Source organism: Anomalospiza imberbis, chromosome 7 (assembly GCF_031753505.1).
Source record: "Anomalospiza imberbis isolate Cuckoo-Finch-1a 21T00152 chromosome 7, ASM3175350v1, whole genome shotgun sequence".
NCBI classification, from domain to species: domain Eukaryota; kingdom Metazoa; phylum Chordata; class Aves; order Passeriformes; family Viduidae; genus Anomalospiza; species Anomalospiza imberbis.
This window is the reverse complement of record NC_089687.1, coordinates 14,961,481-14,973,667: the sequence shown is the minus strand read 5'-3', so window position 1 is coordinate 14,973,667 and position 12,187 is coordinate 14,961,481.

The window sequence follows — 12,187 nt, the reverse complement described above, 5'->3', positions numbered from 1 at the left end:
GAAAGCAACTACCTTAGTCTGCAGAGTAAAAATATTCCAGAGAAATCCAAATAAGCTGCTCCTCATCCTATTAATTCATCAAACTTGGCCATGCATTGTTGTCTAGCACAGCACCCATTCCTAGGCAATAATCTTCCTCTTCATGGTCAGTCATGAACTATGAGAGATTCCTCCCAGCCTGTGTGAACTCGATTGGCATGGGACATTAGCCAAACAGCCAAAATTTCCTCCTGAGATTAAAGTACTCAGATACCAAAGACCTTCTTCCAGCAGCATTAGTCATAGGGCGCTGCACTGTTATTTATACAAGGCTCAGATGCTCAGTTCCCCTTCCATGGGGAAGGGGACACATCTGAAATCACACCCTTAGGAGGATCACGTCACTCTGGAGCTAGGCATGTTGGCCTCAAGATATTTAGGCCAGACATGTTTCAATGGCAAATAATATTTTTCACAGTCCGGACAGCTAGACATGTTTACCTCAATTCCCAGGAAAAGCAGAAGTTAGAACACTAAGACACCATCATTCAGCTTAGAGGCTTAAGCTCTTTGCTGGGAGCTAATTTGGGAACACTAGGCAGCATATCAAGGCCGTCTCAGTACCGCCATGTGCAGCTGCAAAAAGCCATTCAGAATTGCAGCTGGACGCCCTTTGCCTCATCTTAACAGCTGCCATAAAAATTCCCATCTGATTTCCTTCATGTTGGGACAGCAGGCTAAAGATTTAACAACATTGATGGCAAGATCTGGACTGGAATGTTGGATAATCTCTATAAGAATGATAACTTTGATTCTGTAGTATTTATCTATTGAATCTTGTGTCTGTTTGAAAAAGGAAATTCCTGGATGGAAACTTCTGTTTGTGATTCTAGATAGTCCAACCATTCCACAGCATCTGTCACAATTGTTACTAGGCAGACAACATTAAGTTCTGGACATGTCTTTGAAACTTTCAGGTGATAGGACCTCATTATTTATTCTGGAAAGAAAAATGCACTGACTCCTCTAAATTCACTTTATGAATGCTCATTCATGAATAAGGAAAGTCCAGGTGAATTCACTCTGGGATTTGTACCTCTATATGCGTAGAAAGACAAACTCACTGGTGAAGTAAATGGGAAAAACTCCACTGAAATCGATGGCTCCATCATCACTGATTCTAGAGCCTGGCTGCATATGTGCAAAGAAAGTGTCAATCATTCTCATGTTGGAAACCTACACACATTCCATAGCCAAAAAGTATAAAGTAAGCTGGCCAAAAGAAATTCTGCCCCTCCTTGAGTGTGGGTTAAGTGGCTTTGCCAAAGAGACAAGCACAGCTTATAGAACAAAAGTCATTATTTTTTACTGAACATAGAGCTTCTGTTTAAATGGATGTATGTTCACGAACATGTAGGGACTTCCCTACAGTTTTCTGAAGCACATGGAGTTGGAATAAAACCCCTTTAAATTAGGGGTTTGTTGTGATCTCATTGTTCACACATTGTCTAGAGCCACCACTGGGCACATCCTCTACACTTGGACTGTTCAGTGCCAAGGGGTTTCCTGCTGCTCTGTCCTAGGTAGACCTCCAGAGTACCCAGAGGCAGAAGAGAGAAGAAGCATTCCTCTGGGGAACTTGCTCACTTCATTAGTCATTAATGTTCTGCCTGAAGATCAGAGTGGCTGGCAGTCAGCAGAGAAGAGGGCCATGCCAGCAAATAAATTATAACATTCACCACAATTCAGTGGGTAGGGAAGCAAGGTAAGACCCTGTGTTTCCCCTTCACTCCCAGCTCAGATCTATTGATCATTCCAGAACCACAGCTGTGACCAGTGAACAGGATAGGGATTGTTTTCATTTTATCATGTTGAGTATTTCACTCAGGCACTAACTGAGAAGCTGTTCCTGAGATCTTTAGATCTGCTGCATTAGTCTGGGCTGGGCAAGTCATGGTTCATTTACATAGGAGCTAGAGTCATTGGCATTTTCTATGAAAATATGTATCTGGTTTTAACTTCTTTTCAGATAACAGTCCAGAACCCTAAATCTGTTGCTTGATAGCCTCATAGAACATGCAACCAGAGTATACATTTCCTTGGATGACCCCTGATTTGTTTCATTTGTTGTTTTTTTTTTTTTTTTTCACCAAAAAGCCCAACATTCCTATGAGGGTTAAAGATTCTTGATGCTGGAGCTTTCAACCAGCAGTGTGATGTGTGGGGAGGCATTAGAAATGTGTTCACCTGGAAAAATCTCTGTTCACTATAACAGTGGAGACAGAAAATGCTTCAATTTTGCTCTTAATCTTTCATCTGACTATTCTCCTATGCTGGGGTAAAAGTAATCCCAACCACAAACAAAGCCAGTCTTCTCCCAGAAAACCTATCCCATCTTGTCCCACAGTTGTTCCTCTGGAATTGAAACCCAAGATAGTTTCCAAGGAAGGTGTGGGAGTGGCTGTAGGTGTCTGAGTGTGAAGTAGCCACAACTCAGAGCTGTAATCTCAGCAACTAAGATACTAAATTTTGTTGACCATGGGTCCTTGCATATACATATCAGAAATAGCTCAAACATCTTAACTTCAGAGCAGCCAGGAGACATGCTGTGACTAAATGCAGAGGACTGTGCTCTAAGGACTTCTTTTGACCCTGGAATGATGGCAGAAGATTATTTTGACCTCTTCATTGGCTGTAGAGCATAAATAACATACTTTGCTACAGATTATAGTTTCAGACTATTTGATAAACAGCAGTCTATTTTTAGGCAATAGTATTGCCTGGGGCACTTGTGAAATCTCCATCTCTGAATGGTTTTAATAGCAGGTTAGACAAATCATCTCAGCAAAGGCAATCTTGCCATGAGGCAGGCAGATTCCCTTATCTCTGTTTTATGTGACTCAGTATACTATAAAGAGAGAGGAAGAAAAGAAACTAAAGCATAAATTGGCAATACTTGCATCTATTTTGCAGCAGGCAAACAGTACTGTTTGGGGACAGATGGAGATAAAGGAAACAGGAGAAGAGCTGAAGAAATGATGCACCAGAGAAAAAGAACTGACAAAGAAAAAATGGGTAAAAATTAGATTCCTGGCAAAAATTTTGAAGAAAATCAGTGGTGCCTCTCCCACATTTAAGATACTCAGCAAAGGCAGGATCTAATGAAATACTGAATTTTAACACACTGATTCAAGAAACACATTAGATCCCCCTCCTTTGAACCAGCCACCTCCATGGAAAGGTGAGTGAGCAGCTAATGCTGGTTTGACACAGCCAGTGCACTTTTAACATATAATCCATATACCTGCTGAGCATTTATGCTCTCTCATCCATCCCCTGTTCTGTTCACTTTAGCTTTTGCTTGATGCTGAATATCAGCAAAACCATAGCTACAAAACTAGCTGGAATCCTTGTGTCCTCCTATTTCTGTATACACCTGTTTGCTATGTTTAATACTTTGTTCTTGGGATATGCCATGGGATTTTTTTTGATCTGAGCTTGTGCAACCCTTTGGAAAAATGAGAGGAGAGATCAGCAAATAGCTGATCATGATGTAAAAGTCATACAAGCAGGTACGACTCTTTTTGCAGGTAATATTCACCTTGATTTTCAGCTCTTTTTTAGCCTGATGTGGGAAGACAGTCATAATTTTCAGGTCAAAGGTGGAGCAAATAGAGTAGTAAGATTTGGAGACAGGTTGTATAGTCTGCTCTGATCATGCTGTGGGGTGGGAGATGGGACTCCGTTTTAGCTGTTTCACTTTCCTCCAGGTTTGGCTGCGCTGTCTGAGCTGTCTTCAGTGAGGGCTTTACCAGCAGTCTCCTGCTCTGTCCCACTGTGTCAACAGACCCTGCTGCACTTAATTAAGAGCTAGACACTGCAGACAGCAGCATAGCAGTCCCCAGCAGTATTACAAAGGAGCACATGTGTAAGGGAAAAGAGAGCATTTCCCATGCAAACCAGGGTTTGCATGCTCTGCCAGGTCAATTACAAGCTTTTTCAGCCACAAAGGAAACAGTTCTTTCTCCCTCTTATTAAAATGGCTGCTCCATCCCATTGTGGATTGAAAGAGCTATTTGGCTGCCCTTGCATCCCAGCTGACCTCCAACCACAAGCCTAGGTCTTTACCAGAAAGGAGGGGGAACCATCAGTCACTAAATGAAGACATTGTCCTCCTGATTACCTCTTTGTTGCCAGTGTTGTGTGAGGTTATACAAAGGAATAGAGCAGCTCCAAGATGGCTGTGGGTGAAACAATGTGTCCCAGCCTGGATGAGCATTTTCTTCTGGATCTGCTTTGCTCTGTCAGGAAGAGCTGTACCTATGAGGTATGAATTTTCTGGAAAAGACTATTCTCCCCATCTTCTCCTGCCAACACCATTTCGAGTAGCACACTGTTCCAGCCCATGTGTCCCAACACCATGTTGTGTCTGGAGGCCTCTACCAGCTTCTTTCCTTGTTTGGGTTTGGATTAACCTGGCCTTATACATCTAGAGAATCAGTCTGGAGAAGGTTTTGACCAATATGGGCAGGGACAGGTATCAGTGACTGGGGTTCACTGAAGTAAGGAGAAAATAGGACATTCAGAAGTACCTGGATCAGGGGTCAGGATAATGAAAGTGATCCTATAGGAAAGAAGGCATAGATTACATGGCCTGGTCTTCTGCTAATTGCCTGCAATTACAAAAAAAAAAAAAAAAAAAAAAAAAAAAAGTTTGGTGGATTATTTTGTATGGGAAGGCTTCAGGTTGGAAACCACGAGGATCTGCCAGGAACAAGGTTCAGATCAACAGCAAGACTGGAAATCTTGCACCAATGAAGTCTATGGCAAAGCTCCAGCTGGTCTCAGTGAGCACTGGACAGTATTTTTGGTCTTTCATTGACCCTGAAAAAAAGGGTCTAATCTCTCTAGTGAAAGACGTGTTCTCAGCATCATCTTCTGACTTAGCTACCAGTGGGGAATTCAGTGCTAAATTTTTGGAGAACCAGTTCATCTGAGAGGAGTATTCTTTACTTGATGGGAACTCTTGACCCTGGTGTATAGAATTTCTGTCTGTAAAGGCTAAAGGATGGGGGGTTATTTTGGTCTTGGCAACTGGTTGTTTCATTTTGTGTGCATATTTTAATTTTCCTTCTTATCTCCACATCATTCCTCCTGACTTTGGTGTCTTCATTGCAGCAGCCTGTCCATTTAGCTTGGCACTCTCTTAAATCTATCCATCTTCAGGCTGGGACAGTCTGCTCTTTGGAGGATGCAGAATGTGCTCTCTGGCTCAGTGGTCCCTGAGCTGGCAAATCACCTCATCGTCATGAAAGTGTACTGCAATATTGGACTACTCCACTTTTTCTGAAGATGTATCATACAAAGAGGTCTTTCTATTTCTGTCACTTCTTCCTGAATTTGATAATACTTGGGGGAAGATATAGTGGGTTCGAATTACTTTTTGCTGTCAATTTGCATACCTTCTGCCAACGAGTACTATCACTCAGTGTCCAAGCACAGTGAATCATACCTTCCAAAATGCCCCTTCAGTTCCTAATTAGCACATTCTGTCTGAGCAGCCTCAAGATTTTCAATTTATCTTGTAGGAAACAGGTTAATGACAGTAAGACAGACACTATATCTGGGGAACAGAGCAGCAAGAAAGGACCTTCACTTTTCCAGCTGCTGAGTAACATGACCTTAAGAGGGAAATAAATTATTGTTATAGTTTCTGTGATGATTTGGATGTTTTGGGCTAACCAAAGTTAATTTATTACACAAAGTATAATTTATAGTTTGATGTGATGCTTCTTATTCCTTCTCTACAGAAGTTCACTGTGCTGTTCAGACCATATTCTCCCCACTAGGTGTTTCCTACAATTCCTTCCATTGTTGTCCACATTTTACTATTGTCAGCAATGGTTCCCGACAGCTTCAAAACACAAGCTTGGCTTTTAGGACTTCAGTCTAAAAGTTCAGAGCCCATTATACTAAGGAGTCCTTTTTCCCCTCTACTATCCCAGGCCCATGATGAAATGCAATTTGCATTGGAGGACAATATCTGAAGTAAACATTTCCCACTGAGTATTTTCAAAGAGGCTTGGATGTACCCCTTGAAAGACAGCAGTGGTTGCTCCAGGGCTTTCCAGTCTGTCCTCTGGAACAGATCTACACACACAACAACATGGTCCAGAAGCATGTGATTAATTGAATGTGTTGGTTTCCATATGCCCACAACACAAAGGGACCCAGTGTCTGTCATATGCATGATGATCACTGCATTAAGCTCCTGTCATTACAGACACAAACTATTTACTCCAGTGTCACTCTGAGGCTCCAGCAGCTGTTCAGTTTCTTTTTGAAGAAAATTGTCTATTGCTTTCCACTGCTATTTCATCTCCAGTCCTGCCCATGGGAGGGATGAGTAAGTGATGGGGAGGAGGTGGGCAGCGATGGCTCTGACAGAGGCATGTTTATGCTGGACTTTCATGTTGTTCCTCTGTATCCAATGGAGAACCATCCACCCCCCCTGCACAGTGAGAGCTGCATAAAGCATCTCTGTGTGCTTGGAGGGAAAGGCTGAGTTGTGCTGATATTCCAACTGGTTCATCATGTGCAATTGGGAAGCTCTGATGTACTCATTCCTTTCTACCATCCTCACTGACTCAGATCTCCTGCCTGCCTGTGATGGGATTGAGCAGTCTTGGCTCAGTTCTGACACAGATACCCATATGCAGGCCTGAATCACTTCTCCTTTTGTTAGTACTTCAGCACCTCAAAGGTATTGTCCATGTTATGACAGAGCACTGGCTTCAAATCTGAATAAATTCCTCTGTAGTATTTATGTCCTCTCAGCATGGCTAGGAAAATTGCTTCCTGTGGCACCCACTGGGATCCAAGAAGGGAAAAAAGAGTGGTGCTAACACCCACTTTCCCAGATACACAAAGAAGGATTAAAACATTCTGTCCCCAGCTTTTTCATGTTTTTAAACTGTGGAAATGTAATTTTTTTTCCCCAGAGAAAATTTTTCACATGGGATTTTTTTGCAAGTTTACACATTTCTTTTTGGCTTTGACACACTGTTCATTTGTGGTTGTTGCGTATTAATGAAAAATCTATGAAGATAAAAATTAGCATTCTTTGAAACATTTGGATTCTCCTGTTCAAAAGAGCTCTTCATTTTGAATTTTCTGTCCTGTCTTATGCTTTAAAGTACTCAAGAGTGACACAAGTTGACCTATTTCAGAAGAGATAAAATATTTCATTGATACAAAGTGTGTTTTCCCATGTTTTGCAAAGAAACTGGCATGTAGTTCTTCTTCTTCTTTCCTCTGTTTTTTTATTTGTGTCAGAGTCTCCAGGAAATAAGTAAATCCCCAGAGTACTCCCGAGCCTTTGCTGCTGACACACACATGTTTACTAGATTGCAGTGCATTTCAAGATCCTATTGAAAACTGTCTCTCTTCTGAACACTTAGTGGATGCACTCTAGCCCACATCATGGCTTCTTACCCATCTCTCCCACTCAAAATTGCCATTTTCTGGCCTCTCCTTTGCTGCTGTTACTACTTTGAAAGGGAGCTGCCCAAATGACAGGTTTTCTGTCCCTTCTCTGCATTGCTTTGCTTGGAGCTCTGTTCCAGCAGGGCTGCCACTGGAAGGAGTTCCTAGTCCCTTTGGTTCCTTGTCTTTACCCACAATGGAGGCTGGAAAGTATCTTATATTATGTTCAGCAGAGTGTGGGGGAATAAAGGGAAGAAACCAGTCACTTCTGGTCACAAGGGATAGTCTGATTTGCCAAAAACAACCAGCTTAGACGGGATTCCCATCCCAAGCTGGATGTGATGATTCAGAAAATGGAGTAGATAATGAGCTGTTTGTGATCAGATCCTGTTTACTTTGCTGCAGAGCTGTGAATGGTCTGTTCATTAGAAATGTCCTGAACTCTAACCTTGTAGAGGGAGCCTACCTGAGATAAGCAGAGCAGAACCCAAACCTCCACCTCTGCAAAGAAAACAGTTTTCCTCCAAAGGCCACCTGACAATTGCCCATCCCACGAGGCCACACAGAGGACACTTGGCTGCATGGCAGTCAAATGAGTCCCTGTTGTTAGAGCACTGCATGGAATATCCCCAGGCCCTAACACATCAACTGGCCCAACACTGAGTTTGATGAAAGGCAGAGCAGATATTTTCCTTGAAACCAGATTTTTAGCTGGAGTGAAAGAAAAAGAACATGTTTTCCCTTTCCTCTTCTGTGCTGGCATCTATCCAGACAGCAGCCAATGAAAGCTGAAAGTCATGATGTAGTTTTGGGGAGCTGAAATACTTCCTACATGAGAAGTTGAAAGAGGCTACTCTGTTCTAACACAGCCTTTAAGAGTCTTCTCATCTAATTCCAGTTTGAAATACTCTTTCTTTAGGCAAATGTCCAGCCTTGAATTAAACCTTCCACATGATGTAGATACCCTCTCTTTTAAATTATTCCCTATTTTCTCCTTATTATACCTTGTTATACTTGTGGCGACTTGACTGTAAAACCCTTCACTACAATGTTAGCATATGGAGTTTATTGCCACAAAATACGAGAATGGACAAGCACTTAGCAGGATTTAACCATGGGAAATATGGCATGTCTTCCCCAAATTTCTTTGTCTCCAATGGTACATTCCAAGGAGTTCTTCCATGGAGGGACATAGTTAATTTCTTTCAAAAGCTGGAGTCAGGGTAGTTTTTCAGAGGCTAATTCTACAAAATTAATGTGTTACATTCCTTGAAAGAAGGGAAGGTGAATTGCCTATTATGAAAAGAAAATTAATTTGGGCAGACCTCAGGGTTTTGACAAAGTGAGATTCTGGAGAAATATGTAGGGAATTTTCTTGGGATATTGAGGAAAATGGGGAGGAGAAAGGAACCAGCAGTAAAATATATAGGAAAAAGAAGAAAGAAGAATTCTGAAGGAAATTCAAGTGGGGGTGGTTTAGTGGCAAAGCAAGGGGTTTCACTTTGAAGACTGAGTGTTCTATTTTATACTTGTGAGAGCTGATGAAACAGGCTCCAATCCTAAGAGATTCTAGTGAACTTATACATTAAAAGAGTGAATTTACAAGAAATTTTTGATTATGTATCATGTTCTATATACCTAAGTGTACACCTACAACTACTTGCAGGCAGTATGTTTTACAGTAACTTGGAGGGGAGGGCAGGGTCTATGCTGTAAGACTGGGAAAGAGTGGCTTGAGAGCTGCTCAGTAGAAAGAAACTTGTGGTGCTGGTGGACAGCTGACTAGATATGAACAAACAGTGTGCCCAGGTAGCCAAGAAGGCCAAAGGCATCTTGACCTGTATCAGGAATAGTGTGGCCAGCCAGATGAGGGTTGCCCTCTATTCGGCACTGATGAGTTCACACCTTGAGTCCTGTGATCAGTTTTGGGCCCCTCAGTATGAGAAAGATGTCAAGTTGCTGGAGGACGTTCAAAGAAGGGCAGTGGAGCTGGTGAAGGGTCAGGAGCACAAGTTCTATAAGGAGCAGCTGAGGGAGCCTGGGGTGTTTAGCCTGGAAAAGAGTCTCAAGGGGGGCTCCATTGCTCTCTACAACTCCCTGAAAGAAGGTTATAGCTAGGTGGGGTTTGGTCTCTTCTGTCATGTCTCTAGCAAAACAATGATAGGAAATGGCCTTAATTTGCACCAGGGAATGTTCAGATTAGATATCAGAAGAAATATTTCCCTGAAATAATGGTCAGGCATTGGAATAAGCTGCCCACGGAGGTGATGAAGTCACTGTCTCTGGATGTGGTGAAGAGGTGTCTGAATGTGGCATTTGAGCATATGGGTCAGGATCATTATGGTGGTGCTGGGTTGGTGGTTGCAGTAAATGATTTGAAGGTCTTTTTCAACCCTGATGATTCTGTGATTCTGTAAAAAAATAATATCCAAATGGGCATGTTTTGTTTGCATGGGCTAGGTAGAAAATATACAACCTTACTGAGCATTTTGCTATTTGATTTTGCATGTGGCACTCCAGCCTCTCCAGTCAGTACACCAGGCACTACACCAAGTACTCCAATCATTCAGGAATTGCAGGAAAACTTCAGGCAAGACATATTCCCCACCCTACAACTGATAGCTGGCATTTTAAACTTGTTAAATTTTGCTCTTTTGTCATGACAGGAATGCTCTATTCCTATGCTTTTCCTCTGAATAATGTTTAAGACCATACATTTGTGGATGCTGCCTTACATAATATGGAGGAATGTGGAAATGGAGGACATCAATTTATGTTAAAATATAGAACATGCATTGACTGCTGCTCACAATGGAATATTCCATGGCTTTGTCAGCCCTGCTTTTGTAAATTAATTGATAGGTCCTTGGAGATGGATCAAAGCCAAACAACTTAGATATTGGCTTGAACCCACCAAGAGACAGATCTGAGATATTTGTTTGTTCAATTATAGGGAAGAAGTTTGAGTACAAACAGCAGGACAGGGTGTAGGTTCTAGTGTCTGTAGGTAATGAATCACATCCACATACACACAGACAGTGCTATGGGAACAAAACGTGGCAGCCATGACAACAAAAACATAAGCCTTTGTTACATGAGTTAAAACAGAAACTCTGTTATCTGTGCATAGAAGGACTTTTTTTCTTCAAGGCTAGCTACAAGAGAAGAAAACATAGTTATAAGGCAAATCAAGGCAGCACGACATCTCCACAACAAAAAGGTTTGGGGTTTTCCTAATATATGATGAGTTGATGATGATAATATGCTGGCAGTAACAAGGACAGAATGGTGAGTTCACTGGATGAGAACCTCTACCATAGAAAGCATTGTTATGAAAGCTATTCCAAGAACTTCCCTACCTGGTCCATGGCTATTTAGTGGGACAAAAACAGTTGTTGCAAAGGTAGAAAATTTATTACTTAATTTTTTTTACATTCCAAGCCCTCTATCTTTCAAGAAGAGATAATTTAAATTGACTGAAAACTGGGTAATTTTTTTTCACATAGGAAATGCAGAAAGCTAGTATGGACAGTTCCTAGTCAGCAGGAAATAAAACTTCAGCATGAAGGACTAAGAACAAATGTAAAAACTACTTTTAAGATTTGCATTCCAGCAATATCTACAGGTTCATACTGTCATTGGCACCAGCATGCTAAATGAAATATAAACACAAATCAAGACTTAATCTTTGTACCAAAGCAGGTACCATCTCTGGCTTTGGCAGGACAGCCTCATTCATGTGGCACCAGAAGTTTTCTTAATGCTTTGTCCGACTCTGATCCAAATTCCTGGCCTGGAGTGATGTTTTTCAACAAAGGCAAATATCTTACGATGGGTCACTGGCATTATGGATCAGTTATGCCAACAATCCCCGTCAAAGTCCAAAGCATCCAAAGGAGGGTCACGAGGATGGTGAAGTGCCTGGAGGGGAAGTTGTTTAAGGAGCAGCTGAGGCCACTCAGTCCGCTTATCCTGGAGGAGACTGAAGGAACACTTCATTGCAGTCTGAACTTTCTCATGAGAGGAAGAGGAAGGGCAAGTACAGCACTCTTCTCTCTCATGACCATTGACAGGACTTCAGGAAAAACAGCATGAAGCTGAGTCAGGGGAGATTTAGGTTGGATATCAGGTAAAGGTTTTCACCAGAAGGTGGTTTGGACATGGGAACAGCCTCCCCAGGGAAGTGGTCACAGCCTCTCTGTGTCTGTGGCCTGATGAGGAATAGAAGCACTAAAATCTGTAGAAAAACTGTGTTATGAACTTTAGACTCCCCACACCCCACCCAAAAAAAAGAAAACAAAACACTGATCAATAACCAGCTCTGGAATAACAAGCTTGCTTGATTCCTCTTGTTCAATTGCATGTCAAGATACAAGGCACAGTTTGATCTCTTGTGCAGTGCATCTGCATGGAGAACTGAGTAGCTGCTACAGCTCGGGACTAGCTGATGTGAATTCCCCCCTATGGTCTCATTCATCTCCAGCCCCAGATGTTCCCTGGTGGAAGTGCCCTGCTTACCATAGAAGACAAGTATCTTAGAGCACAGAGCCAACCTCAGGGATCTTCCCTAGGATGTGTGCTAGCCAGCTTTCAAGACACAGCTGAACAAGTACAAAGGAGGACTCATGCACTGCTTTGTGGTCTCAAAGGAAGTCACGAAATAGGATCAGCACAGAAAGTCCTCCAGGCGTTCACACATGTCCCCCTGCTTTGTGTGAGAAGC